General features: G+C 37.7%; 1 pseudogene; it reads left to right on the top strand.

The window, feature by feature from the left end:
• Nucleotides 1-21,116: 21,116 nt before the first annotated feature.
• On the top strand, nt 21,117-21,560 carry LOC149247430 (sucrose synthase pseudogene; annotated as a pseudogene).
• Nucleotides 21,561-27,395: the final 5,835 nt, after the last annotated feature.

Genomic DNA, 27,395 nt, shown 5'->3' with positions numbered 1-27,395 from the left:
GGTTATACATATGTTGAAATTACAGAAGTGGAAGAATATGTAACTAATGGGTGAATAACGACTCCATTTAGTAATTCTTCATTTAAATGGGTTGTGAGGCAGCAACACGGTAATGTTAATTGTAGTCTCTATATCTTCTATCCATTATAAGTTTACTGTTCTTATTTTCAATTTGTGGATATGCTTTATTATAAATTTTATTTAGGAAAGTATATATTGAAATAGAGTTAATATTATGTTAATTTTTGTTGGGGAGGAAAAAAAACAAAAAAAGGGGATTACAATTTAAGCTTGTAATTCACCCAATTAAAAAAACAAACCATGTCATGTAAAATATAATTGGAAGAGATGACGTTCATATTCCTGTTCATATTCTTATTCTCTGACATCCTCCTTTGCTTAGTTGGTTTCCTTTAAGGTTATATATTTATATTTCATCTAATAATAGTTTTATGCAAAAGTCTTGTTTCAGAGTTAGCAGTCATTGTTTTGAAGGAACTGGGCACATTTTTCCTGCTTTATCTTTTCCTAGAAATATAACACCTATTCTTTTTGCTAGAAAGAATTTTCTCTTAGAGAAAAGAAAGTATTCTTTGAAATGTAATGCTTATTCATTTTATGTATTTTTGCTTAATTTTTTGTTTACTAATGTCAGTGTGCTAATTTAGAGGGGCATATCATTAAATGCAAAGGTGGATAACGCTTTTAGCTTGATGGGTGTATATATTGGTGTGTTACATTTACATATGCAAAGGTGGATAATGGTTTTAGGTTGATGGGTGTATATATTGGTGTGTTACATTTACTTTGGTTAATGCATGAGATAAATTAGTGTGGTAATCTTTTGTAACTTTTACTATAAAACCTTACAAGATAAATTAATGTGGTAATCCTTTGTAACTTTTACTATATATACATTTTGTGAAAATATGCATTTATGATTCCTCCCTTTTTCAATATGTAGTTTGAAGTTTTCATTATTGCCAAAAATATTGGTCTCGAATAGAGGTTAATCTTGGTAATCTTTTATAACGTTGGTAATCTTTTATAACCTTAGTAATCTTTATATGCATTCTTGGCAAATGAGATTTTATGATTTATCCATTTTCATTATGTAGTTTAAAGTTTTTATTTTTGTAAAAATATTAGTTTGGAATATGTTTTGAAGGAAGATACTCTTAAAGGTTTCATACATTGGGATATTTCAGGTCATTTTACCAATAGTTGATTTTGGAATGAGTTTAAATAATTTATTATTATTTTAATGTTGCACTCTATATAACACCAAATCTCAATACGTGAGCTTCCACATGGAGTAATTTTGTTTAGATGAAAGAATGTTCTATTTTTTTTGTTAACACTATGTTTTGTTTGTTTATTTTGAATGTCGTTGAAAAGAATATTTTGAGTATTTGTGTAGGTTGTAAATATATACTTTGATTTTGTTTCATGCAATATGCAATGGTAACAATAAGAATCTTTAGTTCAAATAGTACGGATTTTGGTAATTATGGCCAATCACTTATGGACACCATACTCTGGTATCCTTCCTTGACAGGGATGTTATTTGAATATTAAATTGAATTTATTTGACTAAGTTTGAGATTCAATGACATCACCTTATTTTTCATGCTTTTAAAGTAATATAAATATTACCGTATTATTAAGTAATTGAAATTGTATGTAATTTATTAAGTATTGGAAATTTAATTTATTAAGTATTGGAAGTTGTATCATATGTTTTAAAAACTAAAATAAGAATTATGTTGTATTTTTCCTTTTAGGATATATATAAATTCCCTTGGAATATTTTGCAAGTGAAGCTATGGTATTGATGAAAGATTCTTAGAGTATGGATTTGAAGTTGGCAAAATTATTCAAGTTATAGTATTGGAGATTTTAAAAGAAAATATCCTATTGGGGTTAGCAATATATCAGCCAAAAGAAAAGGCAGATTGCTTTCCCACACTAGTAAGAATATCTAAAATCAGTAAATAATTTATGTGAATATTTTTGGATATGATGATTTCTTCTTCATTTTTGGAAGACTTGTAATTTATGTGATGATTAATGTGTTTTGTTTTCATGTACTACGAAAGGCAAAAATCATGGTATAAAATCTATGTAAAGTATTGCTAACATATAGAAATAATATGGATCTATTTTTAATGTTTGTATGAAACATGGATGGGTTTTATATTAAAAACAAAAAAAAACACACACACACACACACACCTTTTTTAGGTAACTTGAGTTATATACCTAGTTTATAGTCGAGGGATCTTACACTGTGTTCAAAGGGACTTGGTTAGAGTAACATAAATCAAATTCATTTCATGAGAGAGTCATCATTATCATTCCATTTAGAAATCTGTCATCTAATCCTAATTGTAGAATTGTGCTTGCAGTGAGAAGAAGGCAGGTTCAAAGTGGTCTTGGACCTTCCTCAATCATGGATTCAGAGCCTAGGGGTCATTATTCAAACCCAAGGGACAAAAACCAAGCTTTTGGAGCAAATTTGGTCAAGTTTAGGGACTACTACAGGATGCTACAAGATTGCCCTGTTTTGCTATATGATTGATTCTGTGGGCATCTCGAGGGTGAAAAATATGGTTTGAATGTGGGAAAGGGTAGGTAAGGGTATATGAGGGTTGTGTGAGACATTTTCCAAGCCTAGTACCTCTCAGAGGCCCATATTGCACATGGTGTCCTTCAAATAACCTAGAAATATGATCTCGATGGTAGAATTTTTAGGGCAGTGTGGGATGAAAAGGAAGGGGTTGATGATGACAGGGGGAATGTAGGATGAGTAGGCCAACCCCACAAACCACTGAAAACACCTATAGACTAAAAAAAATCCTTTTTTTGTACTCAAAATGATAATCAAATTGCAACAAAATAACCTCAGCAAGAAAGAATGAGTTGAATTTTATGAAACTGAAATAAAATGACTTTATTTCATTAAGAACCAATTTACCTCACAACATGCATCTAACCTACATACATGAAAACTTGAAAAATATAATTATAATTCCTAGATTGCAAAAATAGAGATTGCAAGATATAATGAACTAAATCCTAGCAAATTGCATGGGGAAACAATCACATATTTTTGGCTTTCTACTGTAGACTACTCAACCACATTTACCATAAGGGAGGTGGTAATCAACCATGCAACCACCATTTTCTAGGAAATAAAATTTTACTCAAAAAAGGAAGGAAATATTGATACTAAAACAATGCATAAACATGATACACAAAGAGGGACTGTAGCCTCTGGGTTGGACCCTAACCCAAGGGGACTCAACCCTCTGCAACAAACTCATATGTGAAGCAACAATAGAATTTTCATTAACATAAAATAGAGTTTAGATACATCATGAAATGACATACTCAAGCTCCTAGATCTTGATTGTACTTAAATGCTCCAAGAATTCGAATCGTAATGAGCCTTTAGGCCTGTTTATTTATACAAAGAGGATTGAGGGGTAACCTCCTTGAAAATAGGACTGCCTCCCTCCAAAAATTTGAAAATAGTGGATCCAGCTCCCTTAGATTCTTGCATTCACTTGATTCATTTGCTACCATTAGGCCTTGAGATTTAGATGAGTGTAGATGAGTGATTCTATGGATCACTTTGAGTCAAAAGATAGTAAATGCAAGGGACAAGCCTCCTACACTTCCTCTAGATGCCTCTAATGTGCATCTACATCATAAATGTACAAAAAATGATCTTTTTCCTATACATTAACCACGTTAGGCCATGAAGCACGACGGACATCCTTTAATCTTCAAATTAAACAAATTATGGCCAAAAAGATGTTAATTAATGTGAGAGAAGGATAAATTATGGGTTGAAGAGTGGAAAAATGGCCTTATAATATACCTTTTGATGGTACCCATCATCAACCCCCTGCTGAAAGTGTTTCTCACCCTCTGAGAAACTTACTCACTGATATGTAGTTTATACATGGCCCGGGTGGCCTCTATGACATCCCAAGGCATCTTAGATGGTGTGCCATCCTCTCGATAGAATCCAACATTTTCCTCTATGGCTGCCCACTCCATTTGTTACTCTACTTCATCTCTTCTCTCTTGTAGGTCAATATTAAGGGATGGATCAGTTTTATCCCTATCCAATTGATTTTTAATCTTTGAATAATTCTTTTGTAGAGTGGGGTCCTTTCCAAGGCATTCCTCAACCTTTCAAGGGAGTGATATTCCATAACTTGCAGACTGTGGGGTAGAGCATGCCATTTTCTTTGGCAAACCTGTAAGATCTCAGTCCCCAACAACCTAAAGGTATCTTCAAAGTGGAGGATGGATTGTTATTTTGTTTCCATGTAGTGAGGGACTAATTGGGGATTAATAGAGATGATATTGTGGTTACTAATGACAACCTTGGGGCTTATTAAATCTTCTCTAATGTATAGGGGTTCACTTGCTTCTTTGGCCATAACCTTCCTTACTTCCTCAACCCTTGTTTCTTCATGGATTTTTTTAATTTAAAAGTTCAGTGAAAAATTCCAACCATGGGACGAGATTCCTCTTTTTGAGAGGACCAATTTTGACTATTGAAGAGCTAAATTTGGACAAGGGAAAGTGTATTTTTGAATTAAGTCCCACATGTGCATTTTTTATTAGGTCAACCCTAAACAAAAATTGGATGCCCTTCGAAGGTTATAAATACAAGTTACCTCAACCACATTTGGATATGATCATGAGACATTCTTCTAGTCTCTTCTTTGGTTTGGCTCACACAAGTCTAAGGCAAATTTGAGGAGATTGGTTAGCAAAAATAAGAAATTGTAGGGTCCAAAGCTTGGATGTCTATTTTTAGGGTTTTCGGTCTCAGTTGCAAGCATTTCATGGAGAAATTTAAACAAAGCCTTTCTTTCATATGCATGACACATACTTCTCGCTACTAGAACCTAAAGGTTGAAATTTTTAGTTGACCGCAAATTTCGCTCGTTGACCTTAGGGTTCGGTAGTTAACCAAAAACAATGACAATTGATTATAAGCTCCTGAATCAAGGTTTCGAGTATTAGAATTGTTGGGTTCAATTCATGAATATTGTTTAGTTGATGTTGCTGGATAGTTTTATGGATGAAGATATGGGTCATTTTTGCTGAATCATTCAATGACAATCCAATAAGAAGAATAATTTGAAATAGTTTTCGCCATAGTGGGATTTTCCCTAGCCTTCGACCAATCCTGGTGTCTCTATGTGTGAATTATTTTATTTTATTGTCCCTTTATGTTCCGTTGCATTGATGATGATATCATTGAATATCACCCCTATGAAGACACCCGTGACGGATGCAAGAGAAGATGAAGGATACCTAAAAGAGTACTAGGGTTTGAAGGAAACTTTGGGCAATTTGGTTATTAGGGTTTGATGGATATTATGAGATTAGGGTTTGGGAGAAAACCTGGTTTATGGAAAATATTTGAGATATGTAATTTAGAAACCCTATTATAACTGATGTGAATATGTACAAGAACTTGTGACATATTTGATGGATCCCTAGATGGGATAGTCTCTATTAGGCATTGGTGCTGATAAAGTTGATTGAAATATTGAATGAAACATTGTCATATGGATAATAGATAATGATGGATCTTGAAGGTTAGTTCAAGAGGGAGATGACCACCTCTCATTAAAGATAAGCACTTTTCGATTTATGATTCTCCTTTATGTATTTATTTTGTTTATAATTAATAAGAGACCATCTAGCAAGCATGCAAACTAGTTAGGATGTGAATCTGAGATAGAAAAATAGGTGGAAATGATAGGAAATGACAATATTTGACTGATCAAACCTCAAGGAAACTTGATTCAAGCTTATCCTTATGAAATAAATCTTTCTTTGTTTCCTGTGACACAAAAAAATAGTGAATAGAAAAATATGTAACATCAAGATGTTGAATTTCTATGAAAAGTACAATAGAATACAATTTTCTTCCAGATAATTACTTCGTAATGATTTTCAAACAATATTTTATGCCACTGTTTCGTAAGATTTACAAATCATCAATTTTTATATAAGTTTGTGCCAATAATCCAATTCAATACCAATCAAACCTGGTCAAACAGAAACAATATATTGCTAATCAATATTAGTCAATCCAGATTAGTCAACTTTGGTCAACCAATCAAATTATGTTGGCAACTTCAACCCTACAATAAATGGTCAACAAAATTTTGGTCAACCCACACATGAAATTCTCCTACAGTCAATCCGTGGTTGGTCAAACCCTCACATGTGTGGCCTTCTTGTGGTTAAACTTTTAGTCAACTATTCACATGTGTAACTGGTCAGATTTTTGGTCATACTCAGTGATGCACGAGCATTGACTCGAAACTATCATTGTATTTTAGTAACATAGGGGGTCTTGTGTTTTCAAGGAAGTTGGATTCCTATGTATGTAATTATTAATGTTTTGAGTGGTTAAAGTAGGAATTAATTAGATAAGTGTGACAATATTTGTAAATGGTGTCAAGTGTAGGAGAACATGAGTGATTAATGATGATGAGAGAGTTGGAAATCAATTGTAACTCTTATAGGTCTCATGATTCGAGGAACTAGAGAGGACTCTTAGGGATAAGTAGGAGTTAAAAGTGGACTTAGATAATATTCAGGAGTCAATTTAGCAAATTAAGCATTTGAACTAGAATTAGTTCAACAAAACCATTTTGTATAAAGGTAAGCCTAAAAGGTGAGAACAAGTTAGTTAGTCGATAGAGAAGTAGCTAGAACATAGCTAGTGATTCAGTAGTTAGTCAGTCGGTAGTTAGAGAAGTAGCTAGAGAGTAGCTAGTGAGTCTGTCAGTCAGACTGTAAGCCCGCGGGCAAGAGGAGAAGAAAGGCCACTAATATAGAAGATCAGGCCGAGAAGGAATTCTCTGTGTAAATACATGTTTATTAATACAAACAACTCAATTCTGAGTCATGTGTGTGTATGAAGTAATTTGTGTGTGAATTAGATATTTTGTATCGTATATATATGTAGGTGGAGTTCAGCAGAATCAGAGGCAGATTATAGAGAAGCGTAACAGAACAACTTCCAACTGTAGTTGGGTGGAAGTTGTTGAGGCAGCTCCACAGTTGTGATTTTGGGTAGAGTTATCTTAGGTAGAACAATTCTAGCAAAATAAGACTTGGGTAGAATTGGTAGTTAGCAAGAGGTTCGAGGGGAGAACCATAGGACTTGCGTTACGAATCTGTACACACATTGACAGTATAGAAGAAAGCCTTTAGTGCTATAGTTAAGGGGGAGGAGCATAAAGGTGTGAGTGGAGCTAAGTCAGAGATAGAGTGATGATGAAACAACGAAGGACCATAACCATGAAGAAAGCCAAGTCCATAGAAAACCATTGAAGGAACGGCATAAAACTAAAGTAAAGTGTAGCGAGGGTAGAGAGTGTACGAAAATCTTGATTGTAGTTGAAGTCCCGTAGTAAATATCAGCCATTGATCACAAAAGTCAATGCCACGTCACAGTCAACTGCTGGATTAGGCTGCTTGTTAACCTATGTGCTAGTTGAAGGGCCACAGATTGTAGGATCTAAAAATCTCGTCATCCAACGGATATTGGGCCGTAAATTGATCGAGCACTAATAGTAAGGGCGGACCCGAAATTTTATAGATTGAGGACTTATAATTCTCACGGGGTTTGGAAAAGCATTAAACATCGCGTAAGTAGTCCACCCGATATCGTTGTGGACCATCAGATCAAGTGGATCTTGATCAACAATCATAAATCATCGGTCTGGTTTATTGATTGGGAATAAGTACAGCTGTCGGATCGAGGGTCAGATCAACGATGGAGAAAGATCGCATTAAATATTTGTGGAGAAGGTGGATCTGAGAAGTTATAGGCACAACTTTAATTTATTTGAAGTCCAGTTGTGATTGCATATTGCATGCAAAGAGGCGATGAAGGCACATGAAGGTTTGATGTGATATTGCAATAGCCGTTGATCTAGTGAATGAAATCAATGATGGTGAAGGTTGTCGCATATCGCAAGTCAAGAGCTCCGAAGGCATACTCTAGTGAGTTATAAGGTTTCGAGAAAGGGTTAACCAAGGTTACCATAAAGGGTGAAGGGTTGAGTATAGAGTTCCGATAGAAGGATTAACGAAGGTTTAGACTATAGAAAATCTAAGAAAATGTTTCTGCATGAATGAGGATTAGATGAAGGGCCTTAACCTTAGGGTATGGAGGTTTGAACAAGTCAGGTGAATTTAATTCCTGGGACAAATGAGAATATGCATTATATAAGCATATTGTGGGTATAGCGGGGTATAACCTTGTGTCACTCAGCCTGGTCAATGTTTGTCAAACTCTACCTTCCTTCACAAGAGTGCGGCCTCAAGAAGAGATATAGACGGATGATTAGTAGAGATAAATACTTGGTCTTGCTTGGTGTTCAAATGAGACATCACATCATCTTATTTATACATGTCAAATGGGTGTGACAACCCACGAGACATGTCCCTGCACTAGCTAGTTGAATTTACTTTTTCTTAGGCTGAGTTAATTTAATAATATAAAAATTTACATAATAAATCTAAGGCTAACTTATAGACCCTTTAGTCATGTGGGAAGACCTCCCAATGCTACAAAAAATCAACACTCTCTCTTAGTGAGCGAGGTGTTCTCATTGGCTAAAAAACAAATTTTGCCTTAGCTAAAATTTCTCCTCCACTAAAAATTTTCATGATCTTGCTATATTGATGTAATGTATACTCACATGCATGTCTATTGATATAGGTCACTCCTTAATGTTGCAGGAAATGTGGGTATCCTAGGCCATTTACCCCTAGCCAAATCAACATGGCCCCATGGGTAAATGTATCAATATCCCCTAGTCAAATTGGCATGACCCTATGGGAGACATCTACCCTTGGGCCATTCACCCTTGGCCAAATCACCACGACCTAGCCAAATCAGCATGGATTCTTTGGGTGAGTGTATCATCCTTCCCTAGTCAAATCAACATGATGCTATGGATGCAAAATCAACTTGTCTCCAATGGAAGAATGTTTGCCCTATGTTATATTTTCCCTAGGCCTTTCAACCCTAACGAAATTAGCATGGATCCGTGGGTGAATGTGTCATTCCCCCACTATTCAAATGAATATAACCCCATTGGAGAATGTATATCCAATCCTACAAAAAAACATCAAAACTCCCTCTCTGAGAGGGAGACATTCTACATCATGCAAAGCTTGTCTCTGAAGTATACAAACTTCACTCTATATAGAGGCTTCATTGGAATTTATACAACCTGCTTATATGTGGATATGTATTAGAGCTTCACTGCTCCCTTATACATCATGTATTAGATGAAGTGATAATTTATCTCAATGTGCTTTGACCTATCATGAAATACTAGATTCTCCAAAATCTTAACACAATTTTGATTATCACAATGTATCAAGGTTGTCTCTAGCTCCTGATCAAATAGCCCTACAAGTTTCTTATGAAGCCACACTACTTCCTTACTTATGGCATTGGCTGCGATATACTTTACCTCTATAGTACTTAGTGTGACAAAATTCTACTTCCTACTAAACCAGGATATCATAGTTGATCCCAAGTTGAAGAAACACCCTGAGGTACTCTTTTTCCTTGGAGACTCCTGACCCAATCTGAATTTGTATATCCATGTATCCTTACTTCATCAACTAAGACATATCTAAAATCATATCTAGTTGTACCACACAAGAACCTCAACACATGCCTCACTCAACCAAATCCACATGCCTTGGCTCAACAATATACTAATTTAGGGTGTTTAATGCAACCAAAATATTTGGCCAAGTGTTACCCATATACATCAAGGATCCAATCAACTTCCTGTACATCATGGTATCCACCAAATCTAAATCTGAAGTGGAATCACTTAGCTTTTTTTGGGTGTGGAGCCCGATTATATTCCTAACTCTGAGTTTTTGTTTCAGATGTGGTTGGATCCCAGTCCCTAATGGGGGTGGGGGTGGGGGGGGGGGGGGTTTCCTCCCTACTAGGAGTGTCACTGAGGGGGGTCCAAGGGGGGGTGGTGGCAACCACCTAGCCCCTCATTGGCAGGGGTTCAAGGGTAGTTCCCCCAAAGAATAAATGAGATAAAAATTTCCTTGTAAAATATTGTAATTTCGTAGTCAATCTCGGTTGTTCATTAGGTGGAATATCTCCTAGTAAAAGTTATGTTAATTTAGGTTTTTTTTCCCAGTAAGGAAACCCTCGATATATTTGATGGATTTGTATTATAGTTGTGTATGATTATTATTCTATGCAAGAATAAGAGAGGATATTGAGTGAGAAAAAAGAGGGAGTTGATGAGCACCAATATTGCATCAAGAATGCGGCAACTCTTGGGCTACCAGCTTTACTTTATCAACCTGGGGTTCATACAAACTTGGAGGTGATAATGTTGTATACATAAGTAAAAGTGATGGTTCTGCCTTTTGTCACTGTTCAACTGGCAAGAGACTACTAGGGTTTTCAATCTAGAATTATATGGATTCAAAAGAAGCTTGGTTCCTTGATGAAAGAAATAGAAATATATTCTAAGAAAGAGTTGATCTATTGTAATGATGAAAAAGACTGAAATTCAACGCTAAGGCACACCATTTCCTAATTAACTGCTAAGAGCTATGCTTTGCAACAATCCTGAATTAACATGAAAAAAATGCTACTATCCTAAGCATGGAGGTAAAATCATCAAACGTCACTGATATGCATGTAAAGGACTGTAATAAATCTGTTTTGTCTTTTTGTGCTTTTCATGAAAAATCAAGTGTGAAAACTAATCTCTTTTGGTGATGTGGAAGGTGACTTAGGGGTGCTGATGGATGGATAGAAGGTTTAGGAGATGTTTGGAACGTTTGGGAAACCCTTGGGTGATCATGGGAGGATTCCTAGAGGTTTTCCCTCAATTCAGCCTCAAAACAGGCCACTACAAGAAAACCTACAGGACGTACTAGAAACCTACAAGATTCCTTGTATTTCTACAGGATGCAGCCATGAGAAAAACGATGGGTGTTGGAGGTGATGGAAGGCTTAGTGAAGGTGGTTGATGGGTGGAATGGAGTGAGGAAAGGCCTAGGATCACTCAAAACCCAAAAGCAATTTTAGGAGATGGTTGGATTCACTCAAAATGCTTGAGGAAATTTCTATGTAAAATGATGAAATTGGTGAAGTTTTTGATGAAAACAAGGAATGCTTATGGGTGGATGCAGTTGGAAGGTGGTTGCTTGCTATGAGATCTATGTCTACTTCTGAAGCACCTGCTCTGCATCAATCATGTGTAATTTCCAAAAAGCCATGTAAACAAGAAGAATTCTCATGAACTAGAAAAGTAGAATTTAATGAACTAACTATCTACCTTGTGCATGAAGAAATTGTTGGATAAAATCAAATCATGGATGAGATCTATTGCAAGAATGAAGATGGAAGAGATGGCAATGAAATCCTAAATTGAAAAACTGATCAAATGCTAGTTTAAGTGCAACAAACTCTAAATCTTATGAAAGAAATGGAAATATGTCTTTTTGGGGTTGCATAAGGGTCTTTTCCTCAAATCAGGATCCCAGAGGGAAGAAGTGAGGCCGGGACACCTATTGATAGATTTTTTATGTGCATTATGCCTTCTAACTTGATACTGAAGTAAGGCACAAATGGAAGAAAACTAATAAACAATTAAACAAATCTACACTACTTGCTATGAAATACTTCTAAAGATAGTTTAACCATGAATTTATGAAACTAAGCTAAGCATAAAGATACAAGAAGAGGAGCCTTGGCTGCTAGGGTTGGGCCCTAACCCAAGAGCTTCAGCCCTATGAGTTAACTCAGTACTGAATCAAGAAAAAACTCATTCTTATTACCAAAACAGAAAATTACATCAATGTTTCCACAAGTCTGGAGCTCGAAAATAACTAGATTTTTTGCGATAAAAATTCAAATCCTAATGAGGCTATAGGCCTCTCTACTTATAAAACTGACGTACCCAATGAATTCCTTAAATTTAGGAAGGCTCAGCTCCCTAAATCGAGATGAACTAACTCTTTGTCTATCACTTGCTCGACTGCCTTCTAATCTTCATGACTTGGCTGCTTGCACTCCGAGTTGGTGGGATTAATGGAGGAATATTCGAATGGGAGATGAGTAAATGAGGAGGATTTACCTCCTACAATCTCTCTCTCTCTTGTCCCATTCGAGTTTCAAACCTTAGTCTTTTCCAAAATTCCTTGATTTTCTCTTCCAAACCTGCATTCAATGCATATTAGTACACTAGGCATAATATCTCACTTTAACTCATCTCATTAAACAAAATATAATCAAAACATATATTAAGTTGTGAGAAGAGTTGGTTTAACTAAGCTAGGAGGTGAATTAAGACCCATATAATCACCCAATGATGAGGCTCATCAGAAGTTACAACATATTTGTTGTAGGTTGTGTCCCTTCAATTTGCAAGATAATATAAAAGGAACAACTGGTTGTTTCTCGATGGACATAGCCTATATTAGGTGAACCATGAATGTATGTGTCTCTTTTTTCATGCTTTTTTGTTTTTGTGTGTTTCACAATATTTTATGTGTTCCGTTTATGCGTTATTTAATTTCTAACAACTTATACATATTTGTTGTCATAGCTGTTATTATGCGGAATTTATGATAGTAGACAAAAGTAATTTCTCTAGACCTAGTGGAATGGTCTAGAACAATAGAAGGAAAATAATATAGATTTTTCCTTAGATAAATTGGAGAATGGGATAGAAGACTACCTAGAATCCATCGCAAGATTTACTTTCCTCCTTAATTGTAAGATCCAATTTTATCTATGATTGCTATAATTAGAACCTCCACATGTAACCAAACCAATCGAAGGATCCACAACATCTATGTAGCATAATTCAATTAATCTATTCAATGAATCAACAAGGCATTTAAATAAATGAATGTAAATGTAACACAACACATATAGGAAAATAAGATACTCTCTATACTAATAGAAATAGGATAGAGTTTACAACCAGGAATAGTAGTTGATATTGTATATTTCTCCCCAAGTCGTCTTGTGCTTCCTTGCCACAAAGCACACTTCAATGTCACCCTAATGCATGAGGATGATGACTCCTTTAAATTCAAGGTAGCAATATGGGTGCATATTCAGTCTCCAAAATAGAACCCTGATATTATGTATGGTAGTAAATTTATAAGAGAGGGATAGTAGTTTAGGATTTACGATAATGAGCTTGAGATATACTTATGATGGGAGGATGAACTCAAGGTATAAGACGTGAAGTATCCAAGGTAGGATCAAATAGGAATTGAGCTTCTTATCCAAGGTAAATGGTTAAAACGACATCTGGAAGCTTCTGGAAGAGGAAGCTTAGGAAATATTTTTAATTTTCCCGAATTTCTAGAATTAGTGAAACCCTTGCAAGGAGAAACTAGTGCTAACTAGCGCTGGTTTAGAAGGTAGAAACCAAATTTGATCACAGGTGGCTAAGGGGGCAAGGTGCACAGGGGCTAAGAAAATTTATTTTGAGCAGTTAATCCCAGAAACTCAGACTTTCTGGAAATTTCATGCTTAGGGCTTTGTGTAAGGATGATGACAACATCTTCACGATTGTGGATTGATTCGGTTTGTAGGCCTGTTGACAAGATGTGAAAAAATGGCCTATACCAGGTGTAGTGATAGAATTGTAGCCTATTAAGTTGAATCTCCTCAAAATTTAAATAATGTACTTCCCTTGTTGGAGGAAGATCTCTTTTTATCTCTGCCACACCTCCAATCTCAAGAAATAATGCATCATGCCAAGATACTTCATCTCAAACTCCAAGGCCAACTCCCTCCTGCTCCTGATGATGGGCCTCTCTTCCACAATAAGGAACAAATCATCAATATACAACACCAAGATCAAAGGATCGCTAGCAAAAAGTATGAAGTAAATCTTGGAATCCACATCACTCTTGGTGAAGCCTAAACTCATCAAGCAGCCATAAATCTTGGAAGAGCATGTCGTTAGTGTTTGCTTGAGTCTGTACAAAGCCTTATTCAATCTACAAACATGGGAATCCTTCCTATGTACCTTAAAGCCCTGAGGTTTCTCTATGTACACTTACTACTCAATTACACATTTGAGGAACATGTTATTTACATCCATTTTATGAATCTTCCAACCCATAACAAACTCAAGAGAAAAAACAATCATGATAAAACTGTACCAAGTGAATGGAGAAAACATCCCATCATTCTCCACTCCCTCATTCTAGGAGAACCATCTCACCACAAACCTTGATTTGTACTTCTAAATGTTTCTATTTGTTGCATGCTTGTTGGCATTATTTTGTTCATGGTTCCAACTAGGTGATGTTGTTGTATTGATGCCATTCTTGTATCATGGTTCCAACTAGTTGTGTTGCGTTGAGCTGATTGTGTTAGCATTGATGTTAACCTTATGATGTAAATCTTGATGTAGGATGATGGTAGTGATGTGGATGATGGTTTCTCGTGTGTTAGTGGTGTTCATGACCTAGTGCAAGAACCTAATGCAAGAATCCCTATCGAGTGCAAGAACTAGGGATGACTTGTTGTAGTGGTGTGTTGGCTTGATGATGATGTTGTAGAGGTGTTGAAACTTGTGTAGGTGTCAGAGGAGAGTAGAGGAATTGTTGGAATTCATGGAAATTCTTGTTTGTTGGCCTTTCGGTTAATTTGGTGATGGCACTTGGGAGACATTTTGATGCATTTGTAGAGGTGTCATAGAGCTTAGAAAAGGTTTGGAGGCATGTACAGATGCTGGAGATGATGTCCAGATAGTTGGTAGAGGTTCTAAATTAAATTTTATTTTCTTCTTACTATACTCTACTCTAGTCACATGGAGGTAGGATCATGTATACGACTAAGAGGCTTGAACTGAAATTACCTAGCCTTGTGTGTGCGGATGTGATGAGCCCCAAAAATGGATAATTATATGGGATCATTCAACCTCATAATTTGACTTAATCCACCATTCTCATTAGTTTATTGCATGTTTTTGATTATATTTATGCTAATAGAGTGAATTGGGTTAGTCATTATGCCGACAAGTTTAATGTGTGCTTTGTGTAGCCTTTTTGGTCAATTTGGAGACAAAATTGAAGGTTTTAATGAGCACTTGGCAGCCAAATTCGTGGGAGAACAAGGGAGAGGATTTGTAGGAAGGTGTCCCCTTCATTTATGGGCCCTTACCTCAAATTCTCCACAATCAGCTCGGAGTTCAAGGGCCACCAAATCAATTATCACAAGGGCAGCCAAGCAAGTCAAGTAGGACTGCTGTTAACTGCAAGTTTTGGGCAGCCGAGTCCCTAAAGTTTAGACTGTTGGGGTCCTCAATTTGTATAAATAAGAGGGCTTAGGGCCTCATTTCAGTTAGTCATTTTTGTTAGCTAGTAGTTAGTCATTTTTTATTCATTTTGTAGTCATTTTGTAGTTCGATTTTTAGGCAGTGGATTAGCTTTGCTTTCAGCACATTTTCAAGTTCTCCTTGTGGACAGTTATTGGAATTTAACATTTCTTTTGATCAATAAAGATGAATCCAGCTTTGCACCAGCTCTAAATCTCTCATAGGAGTCTGTAGCTCTTGGGGTTGGGCCCATCTCAAGCGCCCAGTACCTCCTTTGTTTACTTTCATGTGTCTTTGCTGCATTCTTAGAATAAAATCTGTTATTTAGATTTAAACCTTGTTTTATTATTTAGGTTTTTTTTGATGAGTAAAATAGCTTTTCATGCTCAGATTTAGTTGATAGGTTGTTAGCAGAAAAAGCTTCAAGAAAAGGGCCAACAAACATTTTTGGTTTCACCTCTCCCTCCATGGGATCAGGAGCTGTGACTAGGATGACTTTGCTGCCCACAAAAACACTGATTTTGCTTTGCCATGCAATTACTAGTGTTTGATCTTCATGTGTAGAAGTTGGTTACAAGTTCAGACTTTCGTTTGCTTAGTTGCATGAGTTAAAATACATGGTTTCATTGCAGGTCACACTTCTGTTCATTCTCTTTACCGACAGCTAGCAAATTAGGTCAACGTAACTAGGTCTTTGAATTTACAAGTCTTTGTTGGTTCAGATTGGAAAAGCGACTTGCAGAGCACCTGTACCACTCCTTCATCTACTTATTCTCCATCATCACCATCCACTCCACCCTCTACTTAGAATACTTACCTCACGTTTGCCACATTTGCTCACATAACCCTAGTTTTTGTATATCGTTGTTTCAGCCTTCTTTGAGCCAACTTAGCTATCTACACCTTCTCACCACTCCATCTACCAGTCCCTGGGCCACTTCAGACCCCTATCCTACGTCCATATCCATTCATTCATCTTCCCTCACTCACCCATCCTCCAAAATCCAATTTTTAAACATCCTGTAGAAATTTCTGAACATCCTGTAGAAATTCCTGAAACATCCTATAGAACCCTTGCAGACTTCCTGTAGAAGCTCACGAATGAGGTTTCTTGATAGAAAAACTCTTTGAAACTCTCTGGAAGGGTGTTAGGGACCCCTTAGGCCCTCTCTGAACCTTCCTGACCTCTTCCAAGCATTTATTTTCGCCAATCTACCTTTGCACAATCAAAAACAGTGAAATTGTATGCATGATAATTATGACAACCTATTCAAAAATACAAAAAGATGTTTTCTTCAGATAGTGATAAATTAGATACATGCATTTTACCTTCCTAGAGGTCAATGGCATCTCTTTCAGTAGCTTGCATCCTCTTTTTCGCATCAGTAGGGCTAGCTGGTAAAATTAGGGTTTGCTAGGGTTTGCATTTCCTTTCCGCTTTCCAGTTCCTTTCTACAAGTAAATTAGCCCCTTTGAGGTAGCTTTCATTCATCAGTTAAAAAGCTTCTTCTAAGAGCTCATAGAAGTTGGCTTAAGCTCCTAGCGGACTTGTTCCAGCTGACCAAGTGACAGCTGTGGAAAGAGGTAGTACTTGTGCATACATCACCGTCACTTCCAAGTTTGTTACGAACTACCGGGTTGATAAAATTAAAGAAGGGAGTTCCAGGAGTTGCAGCATTATTGTTGCAATACTGGGCCCACCATCTTTTTGGCGCCGTTGCTGGGGAAGCGTTAGAGTATTGGTGATTGCTTCTTTTCTTCTATTTTCCACTACAACCTTCTGCTAAGTAGTTTATTTCATTTCATTTCCGCAAAAGTAGAGTAGACATTTCCTGCTTTCATAGATTAGCATTTCAATTCTGCAGTTTCATTTCTTCAAGCATAGATTAGAATTTCAATTCTGCAAGCGTAGACTAGCATTTCATTTGAGAAAAATAGATTAGTCCTTTCCTGCTTTCATTTCAATTCCGCATTTTCATTTTAGCAAGATAGTTAGTTGCAGTTCAATCTATTTCAGTTTTGCAGGTAGAAGTAGAAAAAAGCAAAAATCAACTAAAAAGATTTCATTTCATGCCTTGTAGGAGTAGAGATAAGTTAGAAAAATGATTGCACAACCCCCCACTACTTCACACAGCCAACATTCTCTCTTCTTCGATGGTTGTGATTAAAAAATCCTTAGGTGGACAACAAGACATATTTGAAGAACCTCAAGGGAAGAAGGAGAAGAAACCATTCCTCTGGAGCAAATGGCTACAAGCAGAAATGTTGGGAGCAGTACCTTGTCCAAAAATGAATTTGAAAATCAGATGGAAGATTTCAAGAGTGATATGAGGCAGTTTCTTGACATGCAACTGGATACCTTGCAGATCCAAAGGAAGCAAGAGGAAGCCAAGAGGGCTTTGGTCATCTTCTCTCCCAGGTGCACTAGAAAGCATCCTAGGAACGAATGTCCATTGCACTCCATAGAAGTGTGTTTTGTTTGTGAAATAGACCATCCTACGAATCAGTGCCCTTCCTTGCCCGGAATCAAAGCTGCCTATCAAAGGGCTAAAGGAGCCATTGAACCACTCTATTATATGAACCAAAGGAGGCCACATGGACCTAGATCTTACCAGCAGGAACTGCAAGGGACACCCGAGACCTATTATGACCCCTATCAAGCCACTTTCATGCCTTCTTGGGCCCCCCCTGCTCATCCTTTCTGGTTCACACCTCCTCCTTGTTCCTTCACAGATCCATATTATGCCCAACCAGCTGCTCATTCATTTCACTCTTATGCTCAGCCACAGCCTTAGTGGAATGCACCTCATTAGGGGTGGAGGCCCCAATACAACACTCCTCCCGCTTCTTTTCCTCCACCACCTGCTCATCCACAACCATCGCCTCCTACTCCACCAAGGCAACCCCAAATACCTGCCCAACCACAACCCCATCCACATCCATCTCAAATATACACCCCCACCCAACTACTCGTACCACCATTCCCAAACCTGCCCATTGGAGCAGCTCAACACAATTGCAAAGCTGAGGCACAACATGTCCAGACAACTCCTCTTGAGCTCAATGATCTTCACCATTGCTCAGGAAGAGCATTGCAAAAAAGAGATCATATTGAAAGCATTGAAGGATCACATCTAGCAAAAGAATATTCAAGAGAGGGTATCAAAGAACCATGGGCTGTACTTGATGAAGAGAAGGGATCAGAATCAGAGATCAAGAGAGTTCCCTCATGGTTACCATCAAATCCTCCATGTACTCAAGAGAAAGATCAGCAAAAAAAGGAAGATGAGAAGGTCATGATAGAAGGTGACATGAAGAATGATCCAGATCAGCAAAAGGACCAAGGATATCAAAGCTATATTGAGATATGGTTTTAGACGGTCACTAAGTTGCAGCGGTACTATCTTCCTCAGCTATGTTTGATCCCTTCAAAGTCAGATCATTTGGTCTCTGAAATTCGGATACCTGTCAAAGCATGCATTTCAAGCCTTCACATCATCTTGTCTCTAATCTCGATGTGCACATGGCTCCATTGGAAGTATTCTTACACTTGAAAATGATTTTGTTTTTCAAGTAGGGTAGGGTAGAGAAAAAAAAAGAAAAAAGAAAAAAAGAGAAAAAATGAAAATAAGAAGAAAATAAAAATCTAAGGTGAAAACCTCCTCGGAGGCGCCTTAGATTGGCTCATTGATTGAAAACCTCCATGAGGCAGTCAATGGGTTGGGAAAAAAGAGAAAAGAGAATAAGATCTCTGGGTGAAAACCTCCCTTGGAGGCGCCTAGGGTAGGCAATTAGGGTGAAAACCTCCATGAGGCGCCCTAGTTGTTTTTCAAAAAAAAAAAAAGAGAAAAAGAAAAGAAAAATAAAGCTAATTTCCATTGAATAATTGCAGGTTGCAAGAAGGACATTGCAGGTTAGGAGGATCACTCAAAACAAAGACAAAGGAATTTTTGTGCCTTCTACAGGAAGTTCTGTATTTCTACAGGAAACATCCTGTAGAACCTTCAAGCAAGCCAGATTCGATTTTGGAAGGGAATATAAAGCTTGGAATCTATTGGTTATGCCTGCAAGCATCCATTTTTCCATTCCTCACCCTTCTCCATGATTTTTTCCATCTCATTGTGCTTCTTTCCTCAAAACTGTGTGTTCTACAGGAAGTTCCTGTAGAAATTACAGGATTTCTACAGGAAGCTAGAAATGGATTTGAAAAAGGTATTTTGGCAACCATGAGAGCTTCCTCAAGGGGTCAGAAGTCCTCCTACAATCTTCAAACTCCTCCTCCATCATCTCCATGCCTGCATCATAGCCCAAGCTTAGTTTTTCTTTCCATGCAAAAACTTGCAGAATGCTTTGAAGAAAAAAGGCATAGAACAAAATTTGTTTTTTCCCTAAATTGAAACCCATGCATCCATTTGAAAAACCATTTTACGGGGAATTGTACAGGGGTGATGGAAACATGCCTGAGCAGTTTCAGCCCATTCCGATGCACGGTTTCCAAGAAATCAGCCTCCATCACCTTCAACCATTTTTTCATTTTCTCCATATCCGTGCATTCGTTTCAAAACCTGTTTCATGGGAAGATGCACATGGGTGATAGTAGCCTACCCAAGAAGTTTCAGTCGATTCCAATGCATGGTTTCCGAGAAATTGATCTCTGAAATCTTCAACCATTTTCCGTTTTTCTTGAAATCTGTGCATCCATTGATCACAATTTTGCTATGGGAGGTGCATCATGATGATAGGAACATGCTCAGCAAGTTTCAGATCGATCCGATCTATCGTTCGGTAGCAATGGCGAAAACAAGTTTCGGTCCTCTAAAAATTCAGCAGCAGCAGCTTGAGGGTGCAGATTTGAACATGGAAATGAACTCCTGCAACTTATATCCAGCTAGAGGATACCTGCATAAGCAAAATAACCACACATCAGATAACAAAGAGCTTATAGCACAAAGTAGCCATTATGCAACCACCGAAACAGATGCATGCAGTAGCAAAAAGCACCTCACAACAACCATTTGACTTTAGGTATGTGACTAAAACTTGTTCCTCTATTGCATGAATCTAATCTAAGCACTACGTGAACAAATGAGATGGGGGGATTCAGCCAGGAAGCTAGCCATATTCGATTGCACTCATCCAGGCAGAAATCACGCATCATGCGTGTATAGTCATTCACGTGGAAGTTGAAAAACACAGGCAGTGGTAGATGTGTTGAACTCCAGCGCATAAGACATCAAATGATTAACAAATAGAAGAAGACATGTAGTTCATAACATCACTGCAGTTCGAAAAAAGCCAGCGCACATGTTTTTGCCACCTCACCATAAATCACGCAGCAATTAAAGACGGATTAGCTGAAACTCACGAACTGGTGTTCATCTGCACTTTCCACATCCTCAACTAAAGTGTGCACAATCGGTTAACCTATCATCCTCCACTGAGTTTTTCTACCTGTCTTCGAGATTCTGCTATGTATCAGGCTCGCTCAGAGGCATAGGGGCACTCTACAGGCGTTTCTACAGGAAGCTGCGCTACAGGAAACCCAGCATACGAAGAAGCTTGGACTGTTCACGGCGAGGGTGGCAATTCTCAGTGAGTGCAACATAGCCCATGCTTTGGAAAAGACCAAATACTTAGATTCATACATATACTGAAAAAAATATGAAAAAATACCATTTCTCTTGCCAGTTTACTGCAGATCTAATTGTAATGAATCATGCAGATTTTATTATCACTAGCATGTATCAAGAGATTGCTGGAAGCAAGGATACTGTTGGACAGTATGAGAGCCACACTGCTTTAACCCTTCCTGGTCTTTATCGTGTGGTTCATGGAATTGATGTTTTTGATCTCAAGTTCAACATTTTTTCTCCTGGAGCAAACATGCAGATTTATTTCCCTTATACAGAGAAGCAGCATTGTCTTACTGCTTTACATGGCTCAATTGAGGAACTCTTGTTCAATCCTGAACAGACAGCTGAACACATGTGTATTTTGAATGACCATAAAAAGCCCATTATATTTTCTACGGCAAGACTCAATAGAGTGAAAAACATGACAGGAGTGGTTGAATGGTTTGCAAAGAAAAAACATTTGAGGGATACTGTCCCCCACGTTTGGGGGAGGAAACCATATACAGAATTCCCATTCTGATCAGTGCACAAGCCAAAACAGAGCATGAGGAAGCAAGATAGTGAAGTAGAGAAGAAAACTAAGGGTAAGGAAGCTAAGGGAAAGAAAACCTAGGGCAAGCCATCACAGGAAAAGCCACAAGAGAAGCAAGAGGAAAAGAAAGAAAGAAAAGAAGGAAGAAATAGAGAGGGAAAAAACAAGTTTAATCCATGGAAATTGTTGCAGGTTGCAGGAACACAAAACGGAAAGGGGGCCTCCCAACACAAGCAGAAGGGTCCCTACCAAGTTCCCAGGCATCCTCACATCCATCCCCTCCATGAACACTCATTTTTTTTCAGGGTTCGAACACAATCTAGTGATGATTCAACCTTCTACAGGACTTTCTATAGGAAGTTCTGTATTTCTACCAGAAACATCCTGTAGAGCCTTTGGGCAGGCCATAATCGATTATGGAGAGGGATTTGAAACTTGAAGTTTGTTGAGGAGGCATGAAACCACTCTTTTCTTCCATCCTCCACCGGGTTCATCTCCTTTCACCACCATTTCCACCATCTGGTTGAATATACTTGCACAATCATACCAAAGCTGATAATTCTCTAGGAAAAGGAGCAGGCAGTGGGAAGAAGCAGAGAGAAAAGCATGATTTCATGATCGAGAAGAGGACATCACTTCAGAAGCTTATCATGACAGGGAGGCCACCAGGGCCATCAAAGATGAGGAGATAGATTGGTTGCTTAGAGGATGAGCAAAACTTTCAGTAGGGGGGTGATGATGAGCCCCAAAAATGGATAATTATATAGGCTCATTCAACCTCCTAATTTGACTTAATCCACCATTCTCATTATTTTATTGCATGTTTTTTATTATATTTATGCTAATAGAGGAATTGGGTTAGTCATTATGCCAACAAGTCTAATGTGTGCTTTGTGTAGCCTTTCTGGTCAATTTGGAGACAAAATTGCAGGTTTTAATGAGCACTTGGCAGCCAAATTCGTGGGAGAACAAGGGAGAGGATTTGTAGGAAGGTGTCCCCTTCATTTATGGGCCCTTACCTCAAATTCTCCACCATCAACTTGGAGTTCAAGGGCCACCAAATCAATTATCACAAGGGCAGCCAAGCAAGTCAAGTAGGACTGATGTTAACTGCAAGTTTTGGGCAGTCGAGTCCCTAAATTTTAGGAGGACTGTTGGGGTCCTGTTATGAAACCAACTCAAGAAAAGATAGAAAAGATAGATCAACGCCTTAGAATTCAGCCTCTTCGAGGGGGCAACCTCCTTTACATTACATAAATGAACAATTCTTGGATGATTCAAATGACAAAACCTCCTTTCTATATATAGGAGTCTAAGGAGTCACAATATAATCCAACTGACCTAACAATAATAATATAAAGCCACAAAAATAATAATAGAGGGATTCTATGGGGCACAGTAATAACAATATGGGGGCAATTGGGGCACAACAATATTAATAAGGGGTATAACTACAATAGTAATGGGGTAATCACTAGTATTATAGGGACCCAACATGCCCCTCTCCTTCAAAAAAGTGTTGTCCTCAACGCTTGAGTAGTTCTGGATACTTCTGCATAAAATTCTCATCCTCACATGTGGAATATTCAGTGGATAAGTTCTTCCACTTGATAAGATACTCTGAAATTGATCGATTTTGTAGTTGTCGAGTTCTTGTTTCTGTGACTACTTCCGGTTCCAATATAATTTTTCCTTCCTCGTCAAGTTCTGGAAATATTGTTTGAACTGGCAGCTTGTCGCCTATAACCTTCTTTAAACATGAAACATGGAAAACTGGGTGCAATCGAGAAGCTGCAGGAAGCTCCAATTTGTATGCCATAGTACCAATCTTTTGCAACACCTTGTACAGACCATAATACTTTGGTGATAATTTATTATCCTTCTTATCTTGCTTGAGGGACGTTTGTTTATATGGTTGTAGTCGTAGGAATACCCAATCACCTACGTCAAAACTTCTTTCACTACGATGTTGATCTGCCTGTTGTTTCATTCTATTCTGTGCCAACATGAGGTTATCATTTAAGAGTTGGAGGACTTGTTGTTGATGTTCAATGTGATGTTCCACTGCCTGAACCTTAGAATTTTCTCTTAAATATGATGTGATGGATGGTGGTTGATACCCATAAAGTGCCATAAATGGGGTCATTTTTGTTGTTGTATGGAAGGAAGTGTTATACCACCATTTAGCCAGAGGCAGCCATTTGATCCATTGTGTCTGTTTATCATATACAAAGCAACGAAGATATCCTTCCAAATGTTTGTTTACTATCTCAGTTTGCCCATTAGATTGAGGATGATAAGATGATCTATGAGCTAACTGAGTACCAAGACAAGAAAATAATTCTGTCCAAAAATTTCCAGTGAAAATGGGATCTTTGTCACTTACAATAATCTTTGGGTTTCCATGTAGCTTTTGAATTGTTTCCGTAAATGCAGTAGAAACTGTACTGGCTTTAAATGGATGTGATAATGCACAAAAGTGTGCATACTTGGTAAGTCTGTCAACTACCACCATGATGACACTCTTTCCCTCAGACTTGGGTAAACCTGTGATAAAATCCATTGAAACCTCCTCCCAGCGTTGGCTTGGAATGGATAAAGGTTGTAATAGACCCGGTGTCTTAATTGTTTCAAATTTATTTTGTTAGCAAACCAAACATTCCGCCACAAACTTTTGAATATCTGATTTAAGGCCATCCCAAAAAAATTCCTTCTTAACCCTGTGGTAAGTTTTTAAAAATCCTGAGTGCCCCCCTAAGGGAGAAGTGTGCAAGTCCATAAGAATCTTTTGTTTTAGCTCGGAATTCTTACAGAGGTATAAGCGATCTTTGTACCATAACGAATCATTTTACCAGCTAAATGTATCAGACGTACTGGAATCTTGTTGTAACTTTCGAATAAGTGCCCACACTTCTTCGTCATTCTTCCATTCCTCCCTTGCTTCATTTATCCAATCTGGTTGGATAATAGAAATGGCGCACAACAATGCTTCCACATCCTCATCCTTTCTTGAGAGTGCATCTGCCACCACATTTTGCTTCCCTTTTTTGTAGATGATTTCAAAGTCATAACCCAACATCTTTGTGACCCACTTTTGTTTCTCTTCAGAGGATAATCTTTGTTCTAAAAAGTATTTAAGGCTATCATGATCCGTTTTTACCTTGAAGTGTCTTCCCATTAGGTAGGGTTGCCATTTCTTAAGTGCATGGAGTATTGCCAACATTTCCTTCTCATAAATATCTTTGCTTAAAAACTTTCCCCTGATTGGACGACTTTCAAAAGAAATGGGTCTTTCATCTTGCATTAGAATAGCACCAATTCCATTTCCTGAAGCATCACATTCCACAATAAAGGTTTTTGTGAAGTCCGGTGTAGCTAAGACCGGTGCTTGGCACATTGCCTCTTTAAGATGTTCAAAGGCCTTTGTTGCTTCCGGAGTCCATGAAAATGCATCTTTCTTCAATAATGTTGTTAGAGGTGATGCTATTCTCCCATAATTCTTAAAAAACTTGCGATAACACCTTGTCAACCCGAGAAATCCTCACAGATGCTTTATGGATGTGGGGATTTTCCATTCCTTAATGGCTTTAATTTTGATAGGGTCTACCTTAACTCCTTCATGAGATACAATATGACCCAGATATTCCACCTCCTGGACTCCAAAGAAACATTTGGATCTTTTTGCATATAATTGTTTCTCCTCCAATAGTTGTAGCACCCTATCAACATGTTCAACATGATCTTTCCAAGACTTGTTGTAGATTAGTATATCATCAAAAATTACTAACACAAATTTTCTAAGGAATGGTTTGAAAATTGAATTCATCAAACCTTGAAATGTTGAAGGTGCATTGGTAAGGCCAAAAGGCATGACCGAAAATTCACAATGACCCTCATGAGTTCTAAATTTTGTTTTCGGAATGTCTTCAATCTTCGTTCTGATTTGATGATATCCTGAACGAAGATCTAACTTGGTGAAGTAAATTGATCCATGCAATTCATCCAGTAATTCATCAATGACAGGAATGGGGAACTTATCTTTAATAGTGAGCTTGTTGATCTCCCTATAATCCGGACACATGTGCCATGATCCATCCTTCTTGTGCACCAATACTACTGGAGCAGAGAAAGAACTTTGACTCGATTGAATTATACCAGCCTCTAGCATTTCTGCAACCATACGTTCAATTTCACTCTTTTGGACATAGGGATATCTGTACGGCCTAATGTTTGGAGGAACACTTCCTGGTATCATATGAATAGCATGATCATGATCACGCATAGGTGGGAGACCTTTGGGAGTCTCAAATACCTTGGAATGATTGTCCAGGACTTTTTGGAGATCTAGAGAAATAGATGATTCCGATGTGGAAACACCTAGCGAACGTAATTGTGCAATTACACCTCTTTGCTCCTTTTTTAGAAGCTTTGTCATACCATTAGAGCTGATTATCTTTCCTGGTTTCCCTGCAATACCCCTTAATTCAACTTCCTTTCCTTCCGTAGAAAGTTTGATGAAAAGTTCTTGAAAATTAAAAGCTATTGTACCCAAGGATTGTAGCCATTGGACTCTTAGTACAACATCAGCACCTCCCATTGGAATGGAAAGCATTGGGCTAGTCAATACATATTCTCCCATGGATAGCTTGATATTATGGCACTTTCCAGAGCAATTTATTGTTCCTCCATTTGCAATCATCACTTGACACTCTGGTGCTGGATATAGGAAGCAATTCAATTCTTTTGCTACCTTACAATGAATAAAATTCTGGGTGCTTCCTGAATCAATCAACACTGTTACCTTTTTCTTCTTGATTTGTCCTTCTATCTTGATGGTTTGAGGAGTGGTAATTCCCGCCAATGCATTACAAGATATGGTTGGATTTATTTGTTCTTCATCTAGGCTTTTTTCCTGGAGTATATCCTCTTCTTTTGACCTTTCTTGCTCCTTTTATTCTTCCTCTTCACAATCTATGTAGAATAATTTCTTCTCAGCACACTTATGACCTTTAGTGTATTTTCTATCAAAACTGTAACAAAGCCCTTTTGCTCTTTTTTCTTCCAATTGTTGTGGTGTCAACCTTATAGGTTGTGGAAGACAAGGGGCAACAACACTTCGGTCTTTATAGTTTTGAGTGGTATGCTTCCTGGTTGCCATAACTTTGCTTTCCATTTTTCTTGCTAACCTGAATGCCTTCTCTAATGAATCTGGTTCCCAAAGGCAAACATCATGTTGGATATTATCCTTTAAAGACCCTATGAACACATCAATCCTATGCTCCTATGGAATATCTTTTACCCTTATGTTCAATTTTTGGAACTCCTGTTAAAATTGGCAACCGGGGCAAAAATTCATGTGGGTCATCTTATTCATGGCTGATAATATTTTTATTAGATTCCTCTCATCAAGAGGTGTAGGATTGATATAAAGATCATCCAATTCCGATAAGTATTCATGGAGATATGAATTTATTTTGATGATGGAATTATTATCAAGCCGACCTACAACTCGTGTAGGGTCAGAAGCCCAACAGTCGCATCTATTCACCCACCAACGTTGTGTATAAATATAAGAGGACTTTTCCTCATTTGGACTCACTCATCTCATCACATCTCTCTCTCTCTACTCGCAGATATGAGTCTCTTCTCTACTGCGCTGAAATGGGTCTCTCTCTCTCACTCATGTGAAGCCGGAAGCTGTTGAATTTGAAGCTGCAACTGCAGAAGTAAAGATTGACTTGCGTGACCTAGAAGATCTCCTCTTTGGAACTGCACTGTAGGTTCATATGAACCTCCTTTGAAAGCCACAACTTTTGGTGGTGG

Source organism: Pinus tabuliformis, chromosome 7 (assembly GCF_031772625.1).
Source record: "Pinus tabuliformis cultivar Carrire ecotype Pingquan chromosome 7, CPIR1, whole genome shotgun sequence".
Taxonomy (NCBI): domain Eukaryota; kingdom Viridiplantae; phylum Streptophyta; class Pinopsida; order Pinales; family Pinaceae; genus Pinus; species Pinus tabuliformis.
Note: the sequence above shows the minus strand (reverse complement) of the source record. Positions and strands in the feature narration are given on the sequence as shown.